This window comes from Cupressus sempervirens, chromosome 5 (genome assembly GCF_028749045.1).
Source record: "Cupressus sempervirens isolate cs-2001-9-10 chromosome 5, ASM2874904v1, whole genome shotgun sequence".
Taxonomy (NCBI): Eukaryota; Viridiplantae; Streptophyta; class Pinopsida; order Cupressales; family Cupressaceae; genus Cupressus; species Cupressus sempervirens.
Genome location: NC_143122.1, coordinates 502,847,121 through 502,859,256, shown reverse-complemented (window position 1 = coordinate 502,859,256; position 12,136 = coordinate 502,847,121).

The window sequence follows — 12,136 nt, the reverse complement described above, 5'->3', positions numbered from 1 at the left end:
TTCTTACCATACGAGCTCCCAGGTGAAAGGTTTTTCCTCTTCTTATCAACCATCTTCTCTACTTCCTCCTTTATTTCCTCTTCATAAACCTCATCCTAATCACTCCCTTTAGTACCACACTCAAGGTTTTTTTTGTTGATACAGGGTCTATCCACTTTTTTAGCTTTAAGAAGTTTCATGATTAGCACCATCAAACCCTAATGGCAAGAATGATCCCCCTCAGGGTCATTCTGGATAGCCAAAATGGTATTGTCCAATGACTGCCTTAGGTAGAAAGGAAAATTAATTTTAACCCTATGCCTAAAATAATTTACCAACATAAAGTGGTGCCCAAAAATCTTAGTAAACTGACCATCAAGGGTAAAATATTCAATCACAACAAACATAATAAACCTCCATAATTTGGAAATGGAATGTGGGCCAAAATATGAGTTGCCAATTTTGACCAACCTATTTCTCTCAATGGTCATCTCCGCAAACTCATCCACTGCATGATCAAACATCTTCCTATCTTTTTAGAAGTTGATCCCCTCCATATCGAGACTGGTGGCTTCACCTATAATGTCCTTTGTGACTTCCATTCTCTGATTTCCCACCAAGATGCTGTCATTCTTCCAAGTCTTGATAAATTGGTGGGTTATGGATGGATTACTACCCTTTAACTTCTCCATGAAGCCCCTAAATTGCCCCTATTCTAAAATATCCAAAATTTCACTCTTCTGCTTCCATTCCTTGCAACTTGTAGGCTCAACACTCTTTCTCTTACCACCCATATTACTCAAATTACAACAATTCCTCATAGTCCTACTAGGTGCAGATGAAATAGAGATCTCTATATCAAAACACTAGCAAAGTTCTCTCTTAAGAAGAAAAACCCACAATCCATGTGGTAATGAATGAGTTGTCTCATCAAAGATAATCATAATCCACAACTCCCCATTCCTATGCAAAACATAATTGTTCCTAAATGCCTTTTCCATCATTATTAAAACTCTTTTGCATACTTCTCACCTTGTCTTACTCTAACAATGATAGCCCATCAGTAGGGATGTTGTCACCATAATTCCATATCATCTTAGTATGGCTTTTGTATGCCATGTTCACAACCCAGTTGACCACTTTGTTTGTTTCTCTATAATTATGAGTAATGACACATTCGACAAAAGAATTAATAAAATTACTATCCTTGTAGATAATACTATGGATGGCCCAAGAGGGATTATTAACTATATTTTATTGTTGTGTATTAATAACATAATGGTTTTTTTGGTGAAGCCAATACTTTTAGTACTAAAACTTTAAAATAAATTTAACAAATATTGATTTTTTAATGACAAAGTCAGAACTTATATTAATAAAAAGTTTAAAAAATTAAGAAATACTACATTTGATTCCTACCATCTTAGTATCTTCACCTTTATAAAATAAAGGAAAAATCTTGAACAAAATTTACAAGTATTTGTAATCTTTTTTTTCTTTAAAAAAAATCTTAAATTTTATAAGTTTACATATAGATTTTGACAAGTTTGAGTGTAGATTTGGGTGATTTTGAGTTCATTCCTAGTTCAATATCAGTTGAGAGGAGATTCAAGGAAGTTAACTAATAATGATGTATTGATAATGCAAAAAATCCATTATAAAAAGGTTTTAAAATATATATTAATATGATAATAAAATCATCAATCATTCATTCAGTCATTTTTAAATGGGTGACTAATTATTGGTGACCAATTGTTTAGTCACTTATCTGATCATTTATTTAGTCGCGTATACTTGTCTAACCTTATGATTTTACCTAATTACCAAATGAGTCATTTATTCAGTCACTTGTACTTATAAATTACAAAACATTACTAGAATTTGACCCCTTTTAGTCATGTGACTAATTTTTTTTGTCTTGCAATTAAGTTTTAGTCATGTAGTCATTTCTTTGCCACAATTATACTATTGTAGGTTGTTAATCTCAGATTAGTTTTGACATATGAGTGACTACATACTTAGTCATTTTCCTAAATGCATGCCAAGTATAAGTTAATAGATAATGAAAGTCAAGAAAAATATATATTATGTGTCAAGCACTAGTATGTGCAAAGTCACTCTAGTGCCAAGCAAGTTAGAATATACCAAGCGATTTAGATGTCGAGTGAATAGTGGATGCTGAGTCATTCAAAGGATGAGTTACAACATTGAAAATATAGTGGATGTCGAGAATCATAGGCTTCAAGTGCCAAGTAAACAATTTTGGACATTATATTTTGTAATGGCACAAACTCTTATGTAAACCATTTTTGAGCCGACTTAAGGATTGTTTTGCGATTCTAGATGATAAAATTGAATCTATATTGAGAATCCTTATGTAGTACATGCAACCAATCAAATTAAGGGATGTTCTAAGCAACAAAATGGGCAACCATTAATTTGTACCTAACCTTAAGTCACCCAAATCTTCTTAAGGAAGGAAAACCCTAAAGAGTTTGAAGAGAAAAGAGAGAAGTTTACATGCACAGACAGAGCATTCATGGTGACTAAGGAGTTGTGGATTGAGATGTGAATTATAAAATCAATTAGAGATAATAAAGGAAAGAAAAGAGGACATAAGTGACACATTTTATTAGAGAGTATAAATTACACATTAGGAAAGAGGTGATCTATTATCTAGCAAAGAAGTGCTAATCAAAGTATTAAAGCTAAGACATTCTATCAAGTGAACCAGTAAAATCTCTTAACAAAGTAGCCTTAACAATTTTAGAGTTCTAGTATACTTTTTATAAAACTCTTAACCAAGTGCTTACTTCATTGTAAGTTGAAGTCCTTTAACTAGACACACTTCTAACAAGGTGTTGAAATCCTTTAATAGGGTAAGATCTAATAATCTTTGTAAGCCTTTAACAAGGAAAACCTTTTACAAGGTAGATCATAGTTTATGATCAAACATTGTAACCTTCATTGGATAAATTTTACAATTGCAGTAGTGAAGATTTATGGGTGTCATCCCCACCCCAATTTTACCTTCTCATTGTAGGGTTTCTAGGTAACCAAATATCTTGTGTCATATACGTGTTGAATGTTTATTATTTTCATGCCATGGATGAACATGCTTAGTTTGGTATTTCAATTTACATGCAAATTGTGGGATGGACATATGGTGAATGATTTAATGGATAAAGTTTTAAAGGATTGATTCATCCCCCCTCTCAAAGTTTACTTTCCTTATTGTATTTTCAACAATTAGTATCAAAGCCTTGTTCTCTGAAAAAGAAAGTTTTGTAGCTTTGGGGAAAGATTTTGAAGATGGGAGTCTACAAGTTGAGACAAGTCATTGAGAACCAAAAGGTTGAAGTCTAGCTTGCCCTACATTAGTTGAATGAAGCAAGAGATGAGTTGAAGCACTCATTAAAGAGAAGGAAAGAGATAGCTATTGAGGAGAATGACACACATTATGAAGAGGAAGACACTACTAAATTATTTGTAGATGGAAAGTCAAGTGAGTTTGATGCAGTAGTTGTAGGTCTGATGGAAAAGAATGGTGCCCTAACTGAAGAGGTCAAAAATATTAAGATAGAACAAGAAGTCCAATCATTATTGCTATGTGATGTGACCGAGTAGAAAGAGAAAGTTGAGGAAGAAAAAATCATGATTGAAGATGACAAAAGGATACTGACCAATAGACTGGAAGAGAAGACATCAGAGGTACATATGATTTCTAGCATGCAATTGGAAACAATGAATCAAGTGATGATTATCGATCATGAATTAAATGGTAAGGAAATTATGATCACAACCCTAAAGTTATAGAATGAACAACTGAGAAATGATCTAAGAAGATAAAAGAAATTTGTTGAAAGTTTCAACAAATCTAATGCAGTCATCAAGTACTTTGACAAACTAATGAGATATCCTAGATCTAATAATGATGCTACTAGATTAGGATACACCAAAACTGACGAAGGAGAATCATTTCTAAAAGTGGTGAACAAAGAAGCAATAAAGGTAAGAACTAAACCCTACTTGTCATAATCATGGAAAGATAGGTTATACAACAAATATTTGCAGGAGCAACAATCCTGATCAGAACTGTAAGAAGAAATTCATGGGTAAATGTCATAAGTACAAAAAAAAAGGACATCAAACACATGAATGCAAGATCAAGACTACAAGCACACAAAGATTTGAAGGATATTACCACAATTTTTAGAAGTATGGACATAAAGCTTATGAATGTAGATCTAATGCCAAGTGGACACCAAACAAGCAAACAAAGGGAGAACACAATAACAATTGGGATTACAATACAAGGTATAGTTGTTACTATTGTCAAGAGTATGGACATGTTGCTAAGAATTGCATGAGAACACATTTCAAAAGTGACTACAATAGATGGTTGAGTTAAACTACATGTTTAGCTATTTGAAGACCGGTCATATGAGCAAAATTGTCCAACAAGGTCAAAAGCACCAAGCACTGAATTCAACAAAGGAAAATGGAAGATTGATATTGAGAATGTCAAAGTGTAGATGAAAAAGATATGGAAGAAAAAGGAAGATTGAAACACATCAAGTTTAGATGAGGTCACTTCATCTAATGGATCAGGTGATCACATCACCTCCAACTAGGCAATCAAAAGTTATGTGGGACTGATATTGCATTGATATATTTTACATTAGTTCCAAGAATCTAAGTTCTGAAAAGAGTATATATGCATGAATTAAGATGCAATGTATTGGTTAGAACTTGGAAGAAATCTATAAGTTTTTTTTAGTTTTCATGTTGTTTCCTAGCATGAAAAATTTTAATTGTTGCCAAGCTATTAAAAGTAACAGTATTGGCTGAGCTAGTTGTGGTTGCCAAGCATAAAATAAATCATGTGTAAGTTGAGTGAGTTAAAATTTCTATGATAGTTGAGCTTATAATTGTGTAAGCACTAAGCATTTATTTTTTAGTTTAAGGGCTATATGGTCAATTTTTTACTCATTTGAATTTATTTGAGATTGAAGAGAGCATGAAGAGCATAAGAAAAATTGAGGTAAAGGATTCAAGCATTTGTGAACTGGATTTAGCTACTACTCATCACTAATCATCTAATTCATAAGGTTTTTATTGTATGTCGAGTTATGTTGTTTGAATTATCACAAACACTAGTTATTTGGTATGGCATCTAGTTCTTCTACTATTGATAGGAAGGAAGGAAAAAAGGTTATAAATGTTCAATTGATAAGAGATGAGATTAAACAACCACCCTTTTGAGCTATTCTCAAGATTGCATACAAAGGAGATCCAACTAGTGCATTATCGATGATACCACCACAGGTTTCGATGATACAAGATGTAAGATGTTGTTACACTTGTAAGGTTGGAAGTATTGGGGACATGGAAATCAAATATTTTTATGGAAAACTATGTGTTGATGGAGTGCTAAAGGAGGAAAACAAGATTTTAGAGAGAAAAGGGTTAACTCGTGCCCTATATTTTCCAAATGTATTTGAAACAAAATGGATTAAGATAGTGTTGAGTAGAATGCATGATCACTCTATATGGTTGGAAAATGGCCCTACCAAAAGTACTAAAAGGATCATTCAATGAGTAATTGGGTACCCTACCCTAGATAGACCCAAGACCATGTGAAGTGATGTGAATGAAGTAATTGAGAAGAATACATAGGCTATATAGAACAAAAGAGGAATGACAATTGACACAATTTAGATCCCCTAATTGAATTTGCAGTGAGAATTATTGCTCAAAAGTTCTTTCAATCTAGCAGATTGAACAACATGTCTTGTATGGCTATGGATTTAGGCTACATGATAGTGAAGAAGGATCACTCTTATGACCTTATCAAGTTACAACTCCAGTAGTTTTCAAAAAACTTGGGAGACATAAGAAAGACAAAGAAGTGCACAATGCAAATTCAATTCGTTACTAGTTTGCATATTCTTTTGTGTGCATAATACATTTCCCTCATTTGGAAAAGTTGCTTGGAAGACCAACAAGTTTATTTCAATTTAAATTGGAGAATTCATAGGGAAACTTGGGGACGACTTTGAGTTAGTCATGACAAGCTATTTTGAATACTTTAAGAAGTATATGAAACAAAGACTGAAGATACCAGTATCACTAGTAGAGAAATATTATGATGATGTTTTTTTTTTTTTCCTAGTTGATGCTGATGTTACATATGTACAAGCAATTGTTCCTAGGGTTAGATGGCTCAAGCCATTGCCCTATGAAATAAATTTTAATGAGGCATTAATAGCCATCACAATAATATTAGCAAAGGAAGTAGACAAGAGTGCAACCTCATTTGGAAATTATGAGGAAGCCAAATCCAGAATCACAATAGATTTGAAGACAACTTCTGTAGTGAGAAAGAAGAACAAAATTGTGAAGAAGCTTAAAGATATATTTTGTGAAGGGGGAGAAGAAGAAGAAGAAGATGATGATGAGGATGAAGATGATGAGCAACTAGATCAAGCCCCACTTTCACTAATACAAGGTCAAGGAGAGGACCAAGAAGAAGAGGAAGTGGAACATGATGAAGACATCAAAGGAGAAGAAGCCAATGAAGCACCTAAGCCTATAGAAAAGAGAAAATAAAATCCAAGGAGCCAAAAAAAAAAGAATTTAAGAAACCAAAGAAGGTTGTGAAGCCAACACAAAAAAAGCCAACAATACCTGTCACCAAGGCTAGCACAAGGGCTACTGCAAAGAAAACACAGGAAGATGACAAACCCAAAGGCAAAAGAACAATTGCTACTACAGACCAGAGTCAACAAGATCAACCAAAGAGGAGGAAGTATATAGCTCCAAATGAATGAGATGAGGAGAGGACCAAGTCATATGACAATAGTCAATTCTAAGTGGTAAGCCATAGTCCCTCTTCTGATTTAGACAACTTGTGTGATAACATTAAGGATAATGAAAATTTGTCAGTTTGACAAACTAGGAAAGGTAGAAATGAATAAGGTTGAGGAATCTATATACAAGATGATGGCCACATTCAAGACCATTCCTATTGAGCTTGCCAACTCTCTACCCAAAAGTTTAAATGACAAAATTGAGCAAAGGTGGCAATACAATTTAACAAATGAAAGGAATATAAGGGAGACTACTCTAGCTAGAGTAATGCCAAAATTGAACAATTCATCTATGACTAAGGCCATTAACAAATAAAAGGGGAAATTTGCTCCTAAATAAAGAGCCTTCAACATTTTGTAGAATAATATTGAGGAAGTTTTCAAATAGAGCACCCAAATATGAAAATTTATCTATGGGTTGTAGACAAAAAAGGCAATTGAGCAAGCACCTAAGGGGGTAGGTGAGGACAAAGATGACCAAGTGTAAGGCCCCTCCCCTAGTACCCTATTATAAGACTTAAAAACATAAATATGATTAGAGCTAGGAAGAGTAAGGAGATGAGAAGTTATGTTCTATCTCTTGTGTAAATAATGTAAATTATATATTGTGACCATACATCTTATGATAGAACGATGTAAGAAAAGGTTTTGGCATCTAGGTATGTCATGTTTGGCATTTTCCTTATCAATAATGAACCTGAGATTTTATTAAGACTAATATATATATATATATATATATATATATATATATATATATATATATATATATATATATATATATATATATATATATATATATATATATATATATATATATATATATATATATATATATATATATATATATATATATATATATATATATATATATATATATATATATATATATATATATATATATATATATATATATATACTTTAATTATTGTTATGCTAAGTACCCTATTCAAAATTACATTAGGTTGATAAGTTGAGACACTATGGAATAAAGGCTCAGGATGTCATAACTTAGAAACTATATCAATGGGTTCGTGATATTTTATGGCCTATTAGGATAATTGAATTAGATGGTTATTATGGAAAGATGAATCAACACCCACTCTTGTGAATATTACTACTAGTCATGGATGAAAATTGTTACCAGATTGGATAAGGGTCTACACAGTAGAACTCGGTATGATGTTATGTAATAAGTCAATTTTTTGTGAAAATAGTATTAGGTGGATATTCATGAGGATATATTTTATGGCCAATAAAATGTAATAGTTTTATTCTATGATTGATTTTTGAAACTATGTGACTATGCAAATATCCTAATTACCTAACATGATTGATACACCTTATAATGTATTATCTCATAATGATAATGGGGTACTAATAGTAATCAAACAATATTTAATCAAATCAAAGGATACTAGTTGTGATGTTTACATTTTTGTGATTTTGACCTAAGATATGTATTTGGAACTAATGTAAATATTGGCTGATTTAATAGTATAGATTCAACATTCATCATGATAGGAAATGGATTATGATGTGGTTTAGAATGTTAGTTGGGTCATTTGATTAGATATTAATGTTGATATGTAGAATGATATTTTAAAATTTTAAATGCTTTATATGAAACTGATTAGAAATTGAAAATTGATTATGATGTTAAGGTGAATCATTTAATATGAAATCATGATGCACCTATATACATGCATTTTATATAATTTTTCATTGGGGCTACTGATGTTCAAGTTTAGTGTGTAGGAAATTGAACCATGGAATTTAGTTAGGTAAACAAGGTCCAAACTTATGTGGACACAATATAGCCAAGGTGAATCTTTAGAAGATTCAAAAGCCTCATTGTGATGTGTTTATTCATAAATGTTAGCTTGCATGTGTGTGGTAAATTTAATCTCATAAATACATTAGGGACATGACATGGTGATGTGTAATGTATTTTAAATGTGTCTCTTGACACTTGTATTGTTTGTGTGTTAATGACATGCTACCTAGGGTTTTGGTCATGGTTACACTTAACCTTAAACTAATTGCCTTTCAAAAGAATCAAGAAAATCCACTTGGAGAATGGATAGGATGGGTCACCATCAAGGGAAATTCGAATTCAAACTTGACAAGGATTTTTAAGGGTCAATAAGTGGTCCTAAAGTGCCATTTTTGTGAAAATAAGCCACTCATATATTAGTATAACATGTTAGGGGCCTAAATTTGACCATTTTAGTGTTTAGCTAGCCTAGGGGATCCCTTAACCAATGCATTCTTCCACCAATTCGAAATTTGAGTTTACCCCCATTTTTTCACTTAGTCAAAAGTAGCATATTTGGTAGGGACAAAGGTGTAAGAGATAGTGGCTTGATGTTTTTTTTCTGAAAAGAGATAGTGGAAGAATCTTGATGAAGAGCTCACTTTTCCTTAGTCTTCTCTTCTAAGTTTAGAGACAATTAGGGTTTAGAAGAGAAGGCTAAGGAAAAGTGAGCTCTTCATCAACTATCATTTCATTTAACTTGAACCAAGGTTGTACCCATGCCATGAAGTTATTTTTCACTTATGGTGTTATAGTCTTGTTAAATTACTGTTGGTGAAATTAGGTTTTGTGTTGTGTTGAAGTGATTGTAGATTGTGTTGCAATTACTTTCTTTGGATTTCTCTCTTTGTTTTATTTTTGAGTATTGATTGTTAATGGGTGTGAAGGCTTCATTAACCCTTGGGAGGGAAGAGATGCCTTGGGTGAAGGGGTTAGTTGGGCTCAACATTGAAGTTGAGAGATTTTCCTCTTGGAGAGGGTTTTGTTGTTCATGGAGTATGGGCTCCATTAAAACCACATGCCTTGTTTGTTATTATGGGAGGTATAAGTGAATTTATGTGATGAGGAGGATGTATTTTGATAGCCTTGAAGAGGCATTATGCAATTGCAAATGTTTTTGTATATGGTAATGGCATTCTCCTCTTTGGAGAGCCCACCTTCACCCATTGTTTTCATGATTCCAATGGTGAATCATTGTGCAAGCATTGTAGGGATTGTAATGTGTTGTATTGCATGGTTGGATGCATTAAAAGTTATTTGTATGTATCTTGTTTGGGCCTAGTTTACCCAACTCGATGGGTGACTTCTTAGAAGCCTAAGATGGGAGGTGAGCCGCCATGGTTCTTGGTTTTATGTTGTGTTTACAGGTTTGTGAGAATGGGATCTATGGAGAAGTTAGGGTTTTACCTTGGCTTTGTTGAAGAATAAAGTGTTGTGAAGAATTCAATCCTTCCCATGTCATTTTGTAAGGTGTTGTGATAGAAAAATATACATTATTTTTCTATGTAATGTGAGAGGGATTTACACCCCATTGTATAATAATGTGAATGTGTAAAGTGAGATATGATGTTATACATATAGTTAGCATTGTAAGAGAAATATTCTATCATTCTCATAGTTGTATAGGAAGGAAAGAAATAATCTGGTATAACCATTGTTGTGAGTCCATGTAGAAGTCATGTAAATTAGTTACTTTTACTTATGTAGATTCATATTCCAGTCAATAGTTAAATCTTATAGATATCTCATGTGAGAGAATCATTGTAAGAGTTATTCAATGTAGGCTTAAGTGATTTCATTGTAAGGTTTTTTGTTATGTATTTTGATGCTATGGAGATAAAAGTTCATGTATTAAAATAGTTCATATGTATGCATGGAAAATAATTCAATATGTTTCAATAATAAGCAATTCCATATATGATTTTATTCATCATTTGGTACATCTATATTTGATCTTGTGTAATGTAAACAATATGTTAAACTTTGAGTGTTCTAGTACCAATAAATTCTTATATTATAGAGATGTAAAGAATAATATAAAAACATGTAATTAAAAAGATTAGAGGATTTAAATCAGTCTAGCACTAAACCCATAGTCATAGTCTCCTAAGTGCAAAGGGAGGAGAATGCATAAGATTCATAGTGAAACCTTGTTGTACATGCACTTTTTATCTCTAGAATTTGTATGGGAGAGGCAATTAAATCCCCTCCTAATTATAGACCAATATTTTATCCCAAGGGATATTCCTTGGAATTTCCCCTATATAAACTTCCCAACTAAGTCAAATCAATGAAAGAAAAAATAATAAAAGAACCCTAGGAAACTAAACCTATCCTTAGGAGTTTGCATCACACTCAACCATACACTAAACCCAAAATATGGTCAAAGGCATGTCAGAAAATTTGTAAGGAAACATAACAAAAAAAAATTATCAAAAAATAAACTAATACAAGAAAGGAATCCCCCCCACCTTGGTCGACCGCTTCTCTGCAACATTCTTACCCTTCCCATTTCCTCACACATGTGAGTGGTCCCTACTGCCCTAAAGAAAAATGCATTCCCCTTGAAAGTTGTGTGAAAAGAGAAATGGAGATAAGGTAAAAGAAGCTTGTTTTTCCCCAAAATAAAGTGTAGATTTGTCTCCTTACTTAGAACCTAGGGAGGAGTGCCCCAAAAGGGGACTGAATGAAAAGGTCAATGCCCCCTCATGTATGTCACGTGAGCCATGTGAGGACCACATTTTGATTAAGGATAGGGGGTTAGGTGATTAGGGGGAGAGTGTTAGGAAGAAGGGTTAGATAGTATAGTGTTTAGGTTTAATTTTTTTTAAAGTAGTATTTGGGTAATGGTTAGTAAGTAAAAGTTAGTAAAGTAGAACATTGTTTTATGTAGTTAGGGGGTAAATTATAGGGGTTATTTTAGTATGTAATCAAGTTAGTAAATGGAGATTGGTTAATGAGGAGTTTGTGTAAAATTTTAGAGGAGGGTAACTCATGTGGTATAGTTTATAAAATATTTAAGTAATTATTAAATGATATTAGTTGGTATATATTAGCTAACATTATATGTATATCAAATAATGAAATTAGTAAATGTGTTACCATAAAAATATTGAATAAATATTTTATTTGGTGAGTTATGAATATAAGAATATGGCATTATATAATTAGTAAATAAGTTAGGTTTATGTTAGTAGGATATTTTATTAAGTGGTAAAAAGGGATTTGGATATTGTTTAGAAATATTTAGAAAAGAGATGGGCTTAGGAAATCAATAAGTTTGATGAATTTATTTAACTAGATGATAGTGATAAATAGGGTATGAAGATGAGTTCACATTGTTATTTTGAATAATTAAGGATGTCGAGTTAGATGGTTAATATATTAAGTTTTATAAGTAGGATGAGTTGTAAATGATAGTGTTAATAGGGTATCATGTATATACACAGAGTATATGTTGTTATATTACTAT